A 3642-nucleotide genomic window follows, 5' to 3' on the forward strand; every position below is an offset into this window, starting at 1 on the left:
CGTTATCGCTGGCCCCAGGACAGATCATTGGATATGGCCTGGGGACCCCCAACACCTGGGGGCCTTCCTTTAAGCCCACAAAAGGGGGCAGAACCATATCTGCAAGACAAAGACCACAGAAGGTTATAAAAAGTGAAGCCCTCTGCGTGTTTCTTCACTCTGATTTGGAAATTATTCCCAGAGTCCACTAGTGTTAATAAACGAGGTCCTTCCCTTTCTCTAGGAAGCGTGCTTGGTATTTCTTTGGTCTTCTGCAACATTTGTTCCCTGACCGGGAAGCTAACTGCGTTTGGCTCTTGCCTCCGGTGAGTGGATGGGGTTTGGGGCCAGGGGCGCTGGACAGGCCTCCGGAAGGTGCGTGCTGCTGATTTTAGCAGAATTGAACCTAGGGGAACTCCAGGCACTCCCAGACCTCAGCCCAGGACCCGGCCGGCATCTGGAGAAAGTGGACGGACACCTCTGGACCTGTCAACAGATTCAGTAAGGTAGGGACACCAGTCAGTCAGGCCCACTCCAAATGAGTGGAAGGGGAGCTTGATCACCTCCCCGGAAGTCATAGGACTTCGTCAGGTAAATCAGGAATCAGGACTCCGGAGGTGAGTGAATTCAGATTTGATTAAGGACTTATGGGTTCACTCTTCTATTTGTTTGTGTGTGGGACTAGCCAATTTGCTACCGAGAAGGGGGGCTGGATGCAGTCTTAACTCCTCCAGTAGGTTCTCACTGAGATGTCGGTCAAGAATTCTGTTCTGGGGAATGGGTGCCAGGAGTGCACCCATGCCCATCTGGGGAGTTGGGCATTATCTGCTCAGCTCCAGTCTGGGCTAGGCTACTGAGAGAGTGTGAGTACGGATGTTTGTCTGTCTTGGCATAATTATCTGCTGATTAACTGGTCTGTGTGAAAGCGAAAGCCACTTTTATTTTCTGTTTGCTCATCTGGTTAAAACCTTTGATTTACTGAAGGCTGAACCCCTGATGGTCTGCAAAAGTCTCAAGCAGCGCTGTTGAGTTAGTTTTCTCAGAGACGTTTGCTCTCTATCATGGAGGGATAGTTGATAAAAATTTCTATCTATGTTTGTGTACTAGGGGCTTTGGTTTGCTCTGTGATTTTGCTGTGTTAAGTTGAAATTTTGGAATTCTGGGGTAGATTTAAAGGTATTTCTGGCTTTTCTTGTCTCTTTTGGCTGGCTGGGACTTTCAGGTGTGGGGCAGAGAGATTTTACCCGCCTTGCCCCTGCCTGTGCTGATTAAGGATCTTTTCTTTAAGGAGACCCTCCAGAATTTTAGTAAATTTCCCTGCACCCTTGTCTGTCTCTCACCACCAATCATCATGGGGTTGGGACAAAGTAAACCCACTGTTCTCAATTGCATGTTGGAAAAATTTTAAAAGGGTTTTATTGAAGACTATGGTATTAAAATGAACCCCAAAACACTGAGGAAATTCTGTGAATTAGAATGGCCAGCCTTTGGGGTCAGTTGGCCCCCGGAAGGCTTTTTAGATGTAGGACTGGTCAAGGTGGTCTAGAATGTAGTCACGACAGACCCCAGGCACCCAGATCAGTTCCCCTACATAGACAGCTGTTTAGGAATTGCTCAAACCTTGCCACCTTGGGTCCGGTTCTGTAAGGTTTTAGTAGTAGGAGAAAAGAAACAGGTCTCTCAGAAGGGAACCCAACCCCTTGTTCTGCCAGGATAACCTGAGGAAGTCCTGCTGGTTTTACCATTTCCATATGTGCCACAGGCAGCACCAAGTGCTTCCCCAGCTGGTCTTAAAGGTCCAGAAACACTGCCCGCTTCCGTTTCTCCTCAACTAGGCTCTCCAGAACCAGTTGGGCGGCGCTTGCATTCAGCCTATCAAGGGCCCAGGCCACAACCAGCACATCAGATGCCTCTAAGGGAGATTTGGGGTGCCAATGTAGTTGGCAAAGATGGGACCTTGCAGGAGGGAGGGCCAGTCTATTATTATCAGCCCTTTACCATCAGTGACATCTTGAATTGGAAACATCACACCCCAGCTTATTCTGAAAAACCTCAGGCCATGATAAACCTCCTAGAAATGATCTTCCAGTCCCAGAAGCCCACCTGCATGGTCTGCAAGCAGCTCCTTTTCACGTTCTTTAACACTGAGGAGCGCATGAGAGTAGTAACAAGAGGCTCAGAAGTAGCTCCAGACCCAGGCCCCGGCAGGAATATTAGATACAGATAGATGGGCCAGGAGGGCCTTCCCAGATGAGGAACCCGATTGGAACTCAAACTCAGAAGATGAAAGGACCAGGCTAGAAAGATATCGGCTAGCCTTCCTCCAGGGTGTCAGGGCCGAAGCCAAGAAGCCCACCAACATGGCTAAAATCTCTGAGGTTTACCAGAAGCCTGATGAAAGTCCAGCAGCTTTCTATGAGAGCTTATGTGAGGCATACTGGATCTACACCCCCTTTAGACCTGAGGCTCCAGACAATCAAACCATGGTAAATGCTGTTTTTGTAGGCCAAGCCCAGCCTAACATCAGGAGAAAATTACAGAAACTGGAAGGGTTTGCAGGAAAGAATGCTACTGAACTGCTAGAGATAGCTAACAAGGTTTTCATCAATTGAGACAGTGAAGCAAGGAAGGAGGAAGAAAAGAGAATACCAAGAAGGTCCAATAAATAGCAGTGGCTTTTAGAGGCTCAGGCTCCCAGACAGATCAGCAAGGATACAGACCAGGGGGAAAAGGAAGAGTGAGCCTGAGACGAGACCAGTGTGCCTATTGTAAGGAAACTGGACACTGGAAGAATGATTGTCCCAAACGGCAAAGTAAAAAGACTGGGCCCCCTTTTCTGCCCAGTTGCTATCAACCAGAGCCAGCTGAAGCAGATCTCATTGGGCTAGCAATGGCTAATTCCGACTAGGACAGACCGGGCTCACTTCAGCTAGGCCCCCACGAGCCCATGGTCAGAATGAAAATTGGGGGCCAGACTGTGGATTTTATGGTTGATACGGGAGCTGAGCACTCAGTAGTCACTCAGAAAGTAGTGCCTCTCTCAGGAAAGGAGGTCACCATTATTGGAGCTACTGGGGACCAGACCCATAGACCATTCTGCCACCCTCGCCGATGCCAATTTGGCGATCATCAAGTAATTCATGAATTCCTGTACTTGCCAGACTGTCCAGTGCCTCTAATGGGTAGAGACCTTTTAGCCAAAATGGGGGCAGAAATCACTTTTGCTCCAGATGGCTCAGCACAGCTTCGCCTAGGTGAGGAGACCTCCCCAATGATCCTGTCCTTAGCAGTGCCAAGAGAGGAAGAATGGAGACTTTATACCCTCCAAACAAAGGCCTCACCATTAGAACCTGAATTAGAGAAGGAATTCCCGCTGGTCTGGGCAGAAGGGAACCCTCCAGGCCTGGCTAAGGACCATGCCCCAGTGCTAAAGCCTGGGGCACAGCCTATTAAAATCTGCCAATATCCAATTCCAACAGAAGCACACCTAGGAATCCATGTCCACTTATACAGGCTGCTTTAGTGGGGACTTGTTAAACGATGCAGATCTCCATGGAACACACCTCTCTTGTCTGTCAAAAAGCCTGGGACTAATGACTACCGCCCGTTGCAGGATCTACAGGCTGTTAATGAGGCTGTTATAACCCTGCATTCAGCACTGCC

General features: G+C 49.0%; 1 long non-coding RNA gene across 1 annotated transcript in view; it reads left to right on the forward strand.

Annotated features, from left to right (window-relative positions):
* The window catches only part of LOC106727929, an 11361-nt gene extending 8071 nt beyond the window's left edge, over positions 1-3290 (forward strand). The window contains exon 3 of the long non-coding RNA XR_001364165.1: positions 3166-3290. This is a non-coding gene — a long non-coding RNA (uncharacterized LOC106727929). The remainder of the gene's footprint in view (positions 1-3165) is intronic.
* Positions 3291-3642: the final 352 nt, after the last annotated feature.

This window comes from Myotis brandtii, unplaced genomic scaffold (genome assembly GCF_000412655.1).
Source record: "Myotis brandtii unplaced genomic scaffold, ASM41265v1 scaffold502, whole genome shotgun sequence".
Classification (NCBI taxonomy): domain Eukaryota; kingdom Metazoa; phylum Chordata; class Mammalia; order Chiroptera; family Vespertilionidae; genus Myotis; species Myotis brandtii.